The sequence below is a fragment of the Sceloporus occidentalis genome, unplaced genomic scaffold (assembly GCF_023333645.1).
Source record: "Sceloporus occidentalis isolate IW3139 unplaced genomic scaffold, rSceOcc1.0.p SCAF_2, whole genome shotgun sequence".
Taxonomy (NCBI): domain Eukaryota; kingdom Metazoa; phylum Chordata; class Lepidosauria; order Squamata; family Phrynosomatidae; genus Sceloporus; species Sceloporus occidentalis.
Window position 1 is genome coordinate 95,935,895 of NW_028316982.1, and position 13,723 is coordinate 95,949,617.

Genomic DNA, 13,723 nt, shown 5'->3' on the forward strand with positions numbered 1-13,723 from the left:
GTCCAAGCTGGCTTTTCCTGCCCCGCGGCCACTTCCCAGCACTCTGGAGGTGTGCAGTGTGTAAACTCCGAGTTGCTGGAGCACCCAGAAGCTAGTTCATGTGTGGGCATCCAGGTGGCATGATGCTGGCTTCTGGGCATCTTGGGGACATACGTCATCTGCACGCCACACCACGCCCTCAAGCTGGCTGGTAGATGACTTTGTTGGCCAGTCTGTTTCAGCCCTTAGAGCTTTTTCACATTACACAAATATAATGCTATGAGTCCACTTTGAGGAACATGGTTCCATACTATGGAGTCCTAGATTTGTAGTTTTGTGAGATGCTAGAACTCCCTGGAGGAACATTCTAAACACCTCTTCCCTCAGCTCCAAATTCCAGTATTTCACAGGTTAGGATGTGGCTGTTAATCTGAATTAAATTTTTACAACACTGTAGTGTGAAATGATCCTTAAAGGAAATAATGGAAGATAGAGGATTGTGCAGAATTTGTCCCATAACTCAACAAGAAGATAAAAAGGACTACATATTTGGGTGGGAAAAGGAAAAAAATCTGCAAAATTGGAATCATGCATCCTCAAGAGCTCTCATGAATATACCAGCAATTTTTAAAAATGCATTCTTTAAGTCTTGGTAATATGTAATCTACAGTTCTTCTTGTATTACTCTATAGGCATATCAATAACAGTTATTTATTTCTTGTTTTTGCTAATATAGGTTGAGTCTCCCTTATCCAGAATTCCAAAATCTGATATACTCCAGAATCTAAAACTTTACATGTGTGGTTGAGATCGTGGCACTTTTGATTTCTGATGGTTCAGTGCACACAAACTTTGTTTCATGCAGAAAATTATTAAAATATTATGTATAAAATTACCTTCAGGCTATGTGTATAAGGTATAATATAAATGAATTTCATATTTAGACTTGGGTCTCATCTCCAAGATATCTCATTATGTTTATGCAAATATCCCAAGATCCAAAAATCCGAATTCCAAAACACTTCTGATCCCAAGTATTTCGGATAAGGGAGACTCTACCTGTACATATTCAAAAACATCATAAATAATCAGAATGAAAAAAAAGAAAACAGGAGGAACTATAGGGGAGGAAGGAGCTATTAGAGTTCTGACACTTTTAATTTAGTAATAGAAGGATGAGAATGGACCAATATATTAGCATTTGGAACATTTTAGTTTCAGATAAGAAGACATCAAGTTACAAACAACAATAAGGTAAACTGGAATATTAGAAAAATCAAGACTGATCAGAGGAAAGTCAGAGTTGCAAGTTGCTGGCATATAAGATTAATGCATACTAAAAGAATGATTAATACGACCAACCAAAAGGAGATAAAGAGCAAAAGACGCAAGGCATATGATTGAGAAACGCTGATCTGAATATGGAAGGAAAATTATGATTAACAGAAATAGGTAAATAATTCTCAGAATTATAAGAATGAAACCAAGGAAAGACACATCCACCAAAACTCAGAAAGCTTAGTAAAGAAAGAATGATTAAAGATATAATAAGCTGTAGAAGTAAAAGAAGATTTGATCACAGATTTAATTAAGAGATCATTAAAAATGGAAGTAAGAGCAGAGGAATGACCTGACAGAAAATAGAATGAAATGATTCTATAAAGGTATTACCCGAAAGAACTGTGACACTAAGATATTCTTTAATCTTTGAAGTGAACCCATGAAATTTTGTTTGTCAGTGGAAGGGAATGTGCCCTGAAGTCCTTTACATGCTCTCAAAAATATGTTTTGGAGAAGTGAGTGCATATTCTATAGTAGATTTGGGTTCAGGGGTGCAGTGGTGGAAAGGAGAGGAAACTTCTATTGCGCATATGGAAGTATGTTGACAGATATCACTCAGTAATCAGAGAAAAGAGTTCCATGACAATGTTTCTTCAGGATGGGAAATACAATAGTATTTTATTTTATTTTTTTTTGCACTGTGTTCCTCCTATAGGACAGGTAATGAAAGATATCTGCTTGTTCAAGCAAATTAATTTCCTTACTTATGTATGTTTCATTTAATGTACTTTGTGTTTTGATTAGTCATTGCTGCTGTTGTTAGCTGCCTTCAAGTCGACCTTGTCCCATGGAGATCCTGTGAATGAGACATCTCCAAGCCCCCCATATCCATTACCTCTCTGCTCAGGTCCTGTAGGCTCAGGACCATGATCTCCTTGATGGAGTCTATCCATCTGGCATGTGGTCTTCCTCTCTTTCTACTGCCCTACACCTTTCCCAGCATTATTGTCTTTTCTAATAAGTCGTGCCTAGTCATTATGTGGCTTAAGTATGATAGCCTCAATTTTGTCATCTTGACTGCCAGGGACAGTGCAGGCTTGATTTGATCTAGGACCCAACTGTTTGTCTTTTTTGCCACCCATGTTATTCTCAGCACTCTTCTCCAGCACTACATCTCAAATGAATTAATTATCTTCTTATCTGCTTTCTTCACTGTCAAACACTCACATCCACACCCTGTGATGGGGAATGCAATGGCTTGGATGATAATAACTTTAGTGTTCAGCTGCATATCTTTACTCTTTAGGATTTTGTCTAGTTCTTTCATAGCTGCCCTTCCCATTCCTAATCTCATTCTGAATTCTTGGCTACAGTCTCTGTTGTGATCAATGTTTGATCCAAGGTATGGGAAATCTTTACCTATTTTGATATCCTCATTATCTAGGTTGAATTCATGTACATCCTCTGTGGTCATTATTTTTGTTTTCTTTATTCTTAACATTAGGCCTGCCTTTGTGCTTTCTTCTTTGACTTTCTTTAGTGATTGTTCCAAGTCTTTGATTTTGATTAAGTTTGGTCACTGGAAGGCAAAAATGAGCATAATTTGCCAGCCTGTTTGAGAATGTATTATCTCTAAGCAAAGCATGTTATTGAAGGGAAAACAGGTTAATAATATATATATAAACATTGGCTTACCTGGTGAGATGTTTGTTTTAAGCGATGGAGACGAAGGCATCCTTGATGTATGGGTTAGACCCTGTGGCTCGCTCTAGGTCAGGCAGGAAGTAGACAAAACTTTAGAGGCGTGTCCACAGGATAGGATTAACCCCCAAAGCAAGTTTCAGTTAATGTAACAGCCTAGAGAAGGAAGGTTTCTAAGAACTCTCAAACAACTAAGAACCAAATTTTAGGGCATCTGAAAAAGACCCAGTAACCAAAAAACTGTAAACGTCCAATGGGACGAGAAAAAAAAACACTAATGGTTGACCTCAAAAACTGGGTGCCAGGAGATCAAGACCAATCAGAGGGAGGGGAGGATGCCTTCGTCTCCATCGCTTAAAACAAACATCTCACCAGGTAAGCCAATGTTTATTTTTCCAGCGATGGAGAGAAGGCATCCTTGATGTATGGGATATGGCATAGCTCCCCCAAAATAAGGGTGGGTAGAAGGAGATTGAGTTAATGAGGTACTACAGCCTGTAGTACCCTTCTTCCAAAAGCCGCCTCAGATGACTGGAAGGAGTCCAGGCGGTAATGTCGGACAAAGGTAGATGTCGAGGACCATGTAGCTGCCCTGCAGATCTCTTCTAGAGAGGCATTAGTGGAGAGTGCCGCCGAGGTTGAAGCACTACGTGTAGAATGAGCGAAAACAGTTCCAGGAAGAGGCTTTGCAGAATCTGCATAACACATGGATATGCAGGACCTGATCCATCGAGAAAATGTAGAAACGGACACCTTTTTGCCCATGGAATTTTTGTGGAATGAGACAAAAAGGCTGTCAGTCAAACAGAACCTTTTAGTTCTATTAATATAAGTGCGGAGAGCCCTCCGAACATCCAGTGTATGCCAGGTCTTTTCCAAGTCTTTTTTGGGTTGAGGGCAAAAAGAAGGTAGGATGATATCTTGGGACCTGTGGAATGTAGAGTTTATCTTGGTTATAAAAGTTGGATCTAGTCTTAGCAACACAGAGTCTTCTCTGAACACGCAGAGCTCTTTGCGTATAGACAGGGCGCCAAGTTCTGAGACTCTCTTGGCCGAGGTGATGGCTGTGAGGAATAGAACCTTCCAGGTAAGGAATTTTAAGTCTATGTCTTTTAGTGGTTCAAACGGAGCTTTGGTAAGAGCCGAAAGTACCTTGTGTAGGTCCCAGTTAGGGTATCTGTGTACTGTGGGAGGTTGGATGAAAGTGGCTGCTCGAAGAAACCTTCTGACATAGTAGTTGTTGGACAGTTTGTTAGCGTGTTTTTGAGGAAAAGCAGAAGTGATGGCAGAGACCTGTCTTTTGAGAGTGTTGGGCTTAAGACCTTTATCAAGTCCTTCTTGGAGGTAAGAAAGTAGAGAGCTCACAGATGCCTTGAGTGGGTTGTTTGTTTAGCTTACACCAACAGGCAAATGATCTGAAAGAATATTCGTATATTCATCTGGTGGAAGGTCGTCTAGCATTGATGATGGTGTCTATTACCCTAGACGTGAGCCCTTCTTTTATCATATTTTGGCGTTCAACCTCCAAGCGTGAAGGTTGAGCCAGGCTGGATCTGGATGGTGGAACTGACCCTGGGATAGAAGGTCTGGGCGAAGCGGGAGCTTGAGAGACTCTTGAGCCATTGTCAGGATCTCTGAGAACCATGGTCTTCTTGGCCAGTATGGGGCTATTAGAATTATTGTCGCTCTTTCTTTTCTTGCCTTTTTTAGGCACTTGTTGATCATGGACGTTGGAGGGAAGGCATATAGAGTCCCGTCTGGCCATGGGGCATGTAGAGCGTCCATTTGTTCCGCTCCTTGAGTTAGTAACCGAGAGAGGAAGCGTGGCAGTTGATTGTTTATGGGCGATGCGAAGAGATCTACCAGGGGCGTTCCGAGCTTGTGTGTCACCATGTGAAAGACTTGGGGATGTAGCTGCCACTCTGACTGGTCTATGTCCTGTCTGCTGAGCCAGTCGGCTCTCGTATTTAGAGTCCCCTTGATGTGTTCTGATCTTATCGAGAGGAGATTTGTTTGTGACCACTTGAAAAGAAGCTCTGTCTCGCTCATTAGAGACTTTGATCTTGTGCCTCCTTGTCGATTTATGTGGGCTTTTGTTGACATGTTGTCTGTCCGAATCAACACTGGTTGTCCTTTGACCAGGGATGAGAATTGTAGAAGAGCCAGGCGCACCGCTCTGAGTTCTAGAAGATTTATGTTGTGGCTTTGTTCTTGGACGGACCATCTTCCCTGTGTATAGGAGTTGTTGAGTGTGGCTCCCCAGCCCCGCAGACTGGCATCTGTCGTCAGTTGTAGTTCTTGAGGAGGCCAGAGTGGCCGACCTGTTTTGAGATTGGGAGAAGTCCACCAAAGGAGGGAGTGTCTGACTCTGTGAGGAAGTATCAGTCGTTTGTTGACCTTTGAGGATATGTGTTTTTGGTGAGGAAGGAGAAACCACTGGAGAGGTCTTGAGTGAAATCGGGCCCAGAGTGTGCAGTCTATCGTTGATATCATTAAGCCTTGTAATCTCGCCAGGAGTAAAAGGTTTGTCGAGTGAGAGCGGGACACGAGGTTGATGGTCTGACGAAGTTTGTTCATCCTTTCTGGTGAGAGGTATACCTTGCCGTGTAGGGTATCGATGATCGCCCCGAGGTGGAGAATATGTTGGCAAGGCTCTAGGAGGCTCTTCCCACGACTGACCAGAAAACCATGTCTTGTCAATGAGGATAGGACCAGATGGACATCCTGACGGCCTTGTTGGAGTGATGGTGAGCGAATTAAGATGTCGTCCAAATAAGGATGGACGTGGATTCCCTGTAGTCTCCAATGGGCCACCAGCGATATCATGATCTTTGTAAAAAACCGAGGAGCTGATGAGAGGCCAAATGGAAGGGCCTTGTATTGGTAATGGTTGTGGTGGTAGGAGAATCTCAGAAATCGGCGGTGGAGAGGGTGAACAGGAACATGAAGGTAGGCTTGAGTTAAATCTAGAGAACAAAGAAAGTCGTGAGGTCTGATGGCCTCTAGGATGGTCTTTAGAGTTTCCATACGGAAACGACGTTTTCTGACAAATTTGTTGACCCATTTTAGGTCCAGTACAGCCCTCCATGACCCGTCCTTTTTTGGCACTATGAACAAAATAGAGTAGCAACCTTTGTACATTTCTGAAGATGGAACTTGTTCTATCGCTCCAATTTGTAGTAGGTGGTCTATGGCTTGTAACATCAACTTGTGTTTTTTGTGACGTTGAGACATCGGTGATGGAACAAAGTGGTCGTGAGGAAGGTTGTAAAAGTCTATCAGATAACTGTGTCTCAGTGTGGTGAGAACCCATTTGTCTGCAGTTGAGGTTTCCCAAATGTGGGCGAAGTGTAGAAGTCTGCCGCCCACTAGGTGTGGCGGCCAGTCATTCTCTGGGGGAATTACGGTTTTGTTTGGAGATAGATGGCCCCTGTTGTTGGTTGGAAGAGTTGTTAGGCCTTCCGAATCCTCGGGAGTGGTATTGTTGTCGGCCATATGGCTTTCGGTCAGACCACTGATTTTTGTTGGACCTAGGGTCTCTGGAACGAAAGGAAGATTGATTGTTTTTGTATGAGCGAAAGGAACCCTGTCCCTGGCGAAAGGATCGCTTTTCATCTCTTTTGGGTAGTGAAGGTAAGGCTTTTTTCTTGTCCTTGGTTTCTATGAGGACGGGTTTGAGTGCGTCTCCAAATAGTTTTTGTCCGCTGAAGGGGGCCATGGTGAGGTTTTGTTTGAACTTGGCATCAACCGTCCAATTTTTTAGCCAAATCTGTCTCCTTACTGGGACAGATGCTGCTTGAGCCCTGGCACTCAGTTGCATGATGTCAAGAGAAGCATCAGAAGAAAAAGCCAACACCTTGAGAATTTTATTGATGCCCTGGCGTAATTTAATGTTGCCCTTAGGTACGTCTTGGATAAGGTCTCTAGCCCAAGTAAAAGCGGCCCTGGAGAGAATGGAGACAGTAGATGCAGCCCTGATGGCTGTGGAGGAGGCATCAAATGATTTTCTTAAGGCCGAATCGGCTCTTTTGTCTTCGTGGTTTTTAGGGCATCGTCTCCATCTTTGCAGTAGACCGCGGACGTGGTCAAAGCTGCAACGGGAGCATCAACCAAGGGGACTTGGAGCTTTGACATGACCGATTGGGGAAGGTTATAAAATTTTTTGAATGATTGAGGATTTGGTCTGGCTGTGGCTGGCTTAGACCACTCTTCCCTAATAACCTTCATAAAATCTGAAGTAAAGGGGACCTCGATAGAAGGGGGCCCAGGTTGTGGGAAGGAGTCACCCTTTCCCTGGGGAAGGTCTGTGTCTTGAGTTTGAGGGATGGTAGCATTTATAGGCAACTCAAGAGTTTTTATTGCTTTTTTCAACAGGATTTGAAAGTCCTCTTGGGGGAAAAGTCTGCTGGAGGAGGGTGTGGGATCTTCTCCATCATCATCATCAACAGATAATTCGTCAAGGGTGAGTAAGCCCTCTTCACTGTGAGATAATTTGTTTGAAAGGTCCTCTGCATCATCCTCATCATCAGAAGAATGCAGAATAATGGAGGCTTTGGGCTTTTTTGATTTGTGTTGTTGGCCAGGAGGTGGCGCTGGTCGCTTAGTTTTTGTCTTAGCAGCAGCTGCAGAGGAGCCCGGGAGACTTTTCCTGCCCTTTTTGTGAGGCTTGAGGGCAGTTTTTCTGGGGGTGAATTTTCCCCTTTCAGAGGGAGGGATGGAATCCAGTGAGGAGCGGGCAACTGGAGAGGAGGAAGAGGAAGACCTTGTCCTGGTTGGGGCTCTCTGGGCAGAGGCAGGGATGTACTGGGCTGGAGCTGGCTGAGAGGTAGGGAGGGAAGGCTGTCTCCGGTGGTCTGAAATGGTGCCAGTCATCCCCAGAGAGAGGGGAAGGGCTGCAGGACAGGGCTGTTGGCCAGATAAAGCTGCAGCTTGGAAGGAGATGAGGGAAGCGATTATGGAGGAGAGCTCCGGTGGCAATGCTTGCAGCGGGGGGGCCAATTGGGTGGGGGTAGTACTCACACCCTGTTCTGAGTCGTCCAATGTGGCCTGGGTCCGGTCCTTTTGCTGGAGGGTGCAGTGGGGCCCCTGTAGGTTCGGAGACGAGGGTTCTCCCTCCTCCGACCTGGCCCTGGCAGTCCTAGCAGCAGGCTCCTTGTCTTCATAGGGGCTGAGAGAGTGACTGGGTTGCTCTTTAGCCAAGTTTAGGGAATCACAGGACATGCCTGGGCTGTCCTCCTGATCTCCAGCCCCTGACATCGTTGTTGGTCCCCTGGCAGTCCAAAGAGACAGGAGAGGGGACAGATAGGAGGCAGAGGCAAAAGGAACAGGAGAGAAATAAAGTTGTTGTTGTTGTTTTTGTTGATGAAAGAAATAGAGGGGGAAAAGCAGCAGAGCTGATCTGAAAGCGTCTGACCAGAGCAGAGGCAGAAACGAAACTTGCTTTGGGGGTTAGTCCTATCCTGTGGACACGCCTCTAAAGTTTTGTCTACTTCCTGCCTGACCTAGAGCGAGCCACAGGGTCTAACCCATACATCAAGGATGCCTTCTCTCCATCGCTGGAAAATAGATATTTTCCTCAATATCTATTCTGAAACAGAATAGTAAAAACCAAGATAGAGAGGGGAGGGAGAGGGAGGGTGAGGTTAAATATTCAGTATTAAAAGGGAGGGTGGGAGAGAGTAAGAACAACATGAAAAGTTCAAACTATGAACCCAAGCAGCATCTTTATGAAGTAGTTGCACTAGGACAAACAGCCAGGAAGTGATTATTTTTATACAGGGCTTAATGGCCTGCTGCTTGGGGCCATGATCCAATGTGCATTAGGATGCATTTCCTTTTCTTACAAAACTGATGGAAGACTTCAGTGCAGCACCTTGCCTGAGTTTCAACATGGAGCAATCACCATTCCAGAGACCCTGGAAATGCTGTGTGTGAGTTCCAGAGCTGTGATGGGCCAACCAACAGATATCCCAGTATTAAATTCACCAATAATGAGGTATCTGACAGTGAAATTTATTGCTGTGGTAAACTGCCCCTCCCCAGTCGGCCTTGACTCATGGTGACCCTGTGGATGAGACCTCTCCAAGATAACCTGTTCTCAGTTGCTCAGGCCTTGCAATTTAAGGCCTGTGACCTCCCTGATCAAGTAACCATTTGGCATGTGGTCTTCCTCTCTTTCTACATACCTCTACCTTTCCCAACATCATTGACTTTTCTAATGACTCATGTCTTCTCATGATGTGGCCCAAGTATGACAGGCTCAATTTTGTCATTCTAGCTTCCAGGGAGAGTTCAGATTTGATCTGTTGTAGAACTCATTTATTTGTGTTCAAGGCCAGCAAAAGGGCTCAAGCTTGACTCAGGCTTGCATCCTTCTGAAGTCGCTAAAATGAGTACCAGATTCTTGGGGGCAAATTAGCTTACGGTTGTAAACTGCTTAGACACTGCTTAGGCAGTATGAAGCGGTATATAAATGAAGCTTGTTTTTGTTTGTTTGTTTGTGTTCTTGGCTGTCCACTGTATCCTTGGCACTCTCCTCCGGCACTCTCAGATGGATTTTACAGTATTTTCTTTCTATCAACTTTCTTCACTGCCTAGCAATATAACATCTGGTTTTAACACAGGATATAGGGAGTACCATGGTACCAACCATTACAGGAACATATGCTCCCTGCTATTCATAGGGAACAAATTTTGAATTTTAGTGGAGTCAGACAGCTGCTTTCATTACATCATATCACTGACTTCCATTTTGGCCATCACCCAGATGCTGTTGGCACTGAGTGGATTTGTATCAGGGAGTTAAAGTGATTGGGTAGGAACAAATAAATAAAGGAATCAAGGGGAAATGTGATAGATGTAATATTTTGTAGAATTCTGTGTCAACAGAACTTCATAGTTAATGGGATATTTTCAGTATCAGTATGGTGTCAAGCAGGTTTGGTGGCCTCTGGCCGCTTCATCCCTGGTCACTCCCTGTTTGGCGCAGGTCCATGGTGACCAGATGCCACAGTCCCAAGGCCAGTGGCTACCCAAACGGGCTGCTCACAAGGAGCACTTTTTTGCACTCTTTTTGCTGGGGAGCCTGGGCTGCCTTAGGGTGGTCACAGCGCAGCTTCAGTGTGGGTGTGGGTGTCATCAGTATGCCACATCCCCAGACAAGCCCAATGCCGGCGCTTTTGGCCCATGTGTCTTCTTTTGCACAAGCAATACAAAGGGAACAAAGGAGTTGTCTGAGCCACACTGATATATCCCGAAAATGTGCTGGTTATAAATATCTAATATGATCTTGCAAGACATTTCAAATATAATTTATGGATCAAAAATATTTTAATATTCTACACAAGAGAAGTCAATAGCTATAACACAAATGGTTTGATATGGCTTAACTTCACTGTCAGTTTCATGCATTTGAACTCTCAAATCTTTCTGCTTCACAGTGGTCCTCTATAAAGCAAAACAAAAAAGGGATTGCATTCAAAAACTGACTTTGGGATATCCCAATGATAAAACTAAAAAAAAAACAGTGGGGGATCTAGTACAACTCCAATTTCCACAGTGTGGAAATGAAAGGATCTGAAATGCATTCATGGTACTTTGGGACTTGTCCTTTCTAGTTTCTCTTCTTTTCATCGTCTTTACATTCTACCATTCCCAGCAGGAGGTTTCTCCTGTGTCATTGCCTAGAAGGATTCCAGCTGTGAGCTCTTTTGCTTCATAGGCTATTAACACTCTCCATCACTTTCTAATACTGTGTACAACATGAGGTATATTGAGAGAGCTTGGGCTTTCTTAGAAGCCAAGTAATTGTGGCCAAGCCCGGCCTTACTTCCTATGTGCACATTCTTTCTTAGGAGCTTTATTCTAAACAGAACTCTTTATAGGTCTCTATTATGAATTTGTCTTGGATTTAAAATACCAGAGAATATCCCACCATGCTTTGAGTCACTGCATATTTGGTGGGATATCGGCCTTTCTACAACTTCCTTTTTATATACAACTTTCTACCTCTGTTGAAGTAGGTTGTTTTTGCTGAAGTAGGTTCTATGTATTTGGGTTCCCTTTATATTTTTCATTGGTATGTTTTTAAACTGTCTTTCAGTGTATGTGTTTGTTTTTATTTAAATTTTACCACTGTTTGCAATTTCAAATGCCATTCAGAGACAGATAGGTGGAATACAAATTTAAATAAATAAATTAATGTTCTACAACAATCTAGAGCAAAGACAGCTATATCCTATATCCAGGTGGGAAACAAAACAGAGGTTTCCCACCTAGATGCAGACGTCCTTGCTGGAGATTGTTGTAGAACATTAATTTACTGATTTAAATTTGTGTTCCATCTTTCTGCCAACAATGGCTGGTATTCTAAATTAGCTACTTAGCTCCATAATGACCTTAGACATTAAGACTCCTGACTGATCCTCCCCTCAAATCCTGACTTATTGAGCAGGGATGACTATTTCTTTGCTCACCTCTTTATTGGTCCCTATTAGATTACTTTTAGTCTGAATTTTCATAGTTTCTTTATTAATTTTCTTTAATTGAAACACCAGTTAGTGTTTCACTTTTAGAAGAGAAGACTAATTAAAGGACAATTCATCAGTGTGCAGAATATGTCTGTAAGTATTCTGTTCACACAGAATCTATACATGTAAATGCAAACTTGAATAGTATTCTGTAGACATTAATCCTACCTGGTAAAAATTCACACTGCAACCACTGCCTCTGGATCATGTTGCTCTGTGCCTTTAAGCCATTTCTGACTTATGATGACCCTAAAGCGAACCTACCAAGGGGTTTTCTTGGCAAGATTATTTCACAGGGTTGTTGTCTTTGTCTTCCTCTGAAGCAAAGAAAATATGACTTGATCAAAGTCACCCAGTGGATTTCCATGGTCAAGCAGGGATTTGAAACCTATTCTTCAGAGTTGTAGTCCAATTCTCAAACTACTACATGCAAACAAACTTTTCTAAATATGTGGAAGTTGAGAATGGAGAAAGCAGGTGAGATATCAGCTTTTATCTGCTAATTTTGACCTAAGGAATTGTTCTTCAGTATTAGGTAAATATATTTGAACTATAACCAAGGTAGTGATGCGTATTCATTGCAACTTCTTATTAACTTGTGTGGGTCCAAACTAAATTTTAAAACAATCATTAAGGTCTCTCTTCTTCTATATGACATTTCTGACTTTGGTAAAAGCAGGATATTACCAAGTTTATAAATTACAATGACCTGAAAGATAGAAATGTGTTGAATCAGTGGCTTATTCTGTTCCATTAGCTAAGCAAAGGATTAAGTTGCATTTTGTTTTGGGGATGATATATTGGCAGAAGCAAAAAAGAACACAAATAGATTAAAAGAGGCTTATTTCTATTATAAAATTATATGAATGTAGGATGTAGCTTTTGTTGTCGTTGTTCAATTTACAGTATCATACAGTTTTCTTGGTAGGGTTTATTCAAAAGAAGTTTGCATTTGCCTTTCTCTGAAGCTGAGAGAGTGTCATTTGTCCAAGATCAAGCAGAAGGTTTCTACAGCTGTGCAAGATTTGATCCCTGGTTTTCCAGAGTCCTAGTCCAACACTCAGATCACTATGCCATGCTGTCTCCCATTAAACTATGAAGATTTTCACACGGCATCATTATATCATTCCTTTATTGTCCCAAAGTGTAGTGGAATCGTCTTAACAGATAGACGATTCCAAAAGATTTTCACATGAGGCTGTTAGTGTTCTTAAATCATTGCTAAATCATTCTTAAATTGTTGCTGTGTCCAGTGTGTGAATGTAACCGTTTTGAAATCATTTTGTAATCATTTATTGCTGAATTCTGATATATCAACGATTTAAGAACACTTCCTCTTTTTCTACTGTCTTAAATCTACCTTCCCATTCTTCTTTTATTGCTTCATACAAACTGTTTTCATATTTCCTTGGTAACATGCAAAATGTGATTTGCACATCTCTCAGTTAGAAGAATGCACGTATCCCAGATGACATGTGTATATTCTAGATTGCATCTTTCCACAGGGAAAATGCAAAGGCTGAAAATGTATTTCAGATGTCACTTCCATTTTCTGTCCTTCAGAGAAACTGTCAGATTTGAAACTGACTTCACAGCACCCCTCTCTTCATGTTCACTCAGCAAGCTTATTGTTTGCAGCCTTAAGCACCATGAAGGGAGGTGAACAAACAGAGGCAATAAGGAGTAGAGGTAACAAGATCAGTAGGCTTTGGAGTTTTGTGTGTCTATTGACCTTAGTCCTGCTGGTGAGGAGAAATGGATGCTCCCTATGCCTGAAGGCTTACTTTTCTGGCAGTTAGTTTTGGTCTGGCTTACTTCCTATACAGTGCAGTTCCTATACAGTGGAGGGGAGGAAGACACGGAGAGATTCTTTGGGGAGGAAAGTTGATATGTGTGTGCGTGCACACATCTGTGTGCAGTGGGGTGAGAATTATTACTTTCTTCCATATGTCTCTTTTGCTTCACAAATCCCTGTCCTCCTTTTATATACAGGCAGTTTTGGGGTGCTGGCAGTCCCCCCCCCCCCCCATAAAATGGGTCTACCTCATCATGTTGAATATACCTCTTAGTATAATTTAAGTGGTGCTGAATTTCACTCAGTCAATCTCTTTCAATATCATATAAGACACAGCAAGTTATACAGTAGTCAGAAAGCTAAACACTAAGTTTATTCATTTTCTTCCTAACAAAAACAGAACAGTAACACAAAACTCCTAACTTTACTGTGATATAAC

At 42.3% G+C, this 13,723-nt stretch overlaps 1 protein-coding gene across 5 annotated transcripts in view; it reads right to left on the reverse strand.

The window, feature by feature from the left end:
* Positions 1-13,723, reverse strand: part of LOC149318735 (protocadherin-15-like) — a 952,040-nt gene that overhangs the window by 189,429 nt on the left and 748,888 nt on the right. The window lies entirely within an intron of this gene.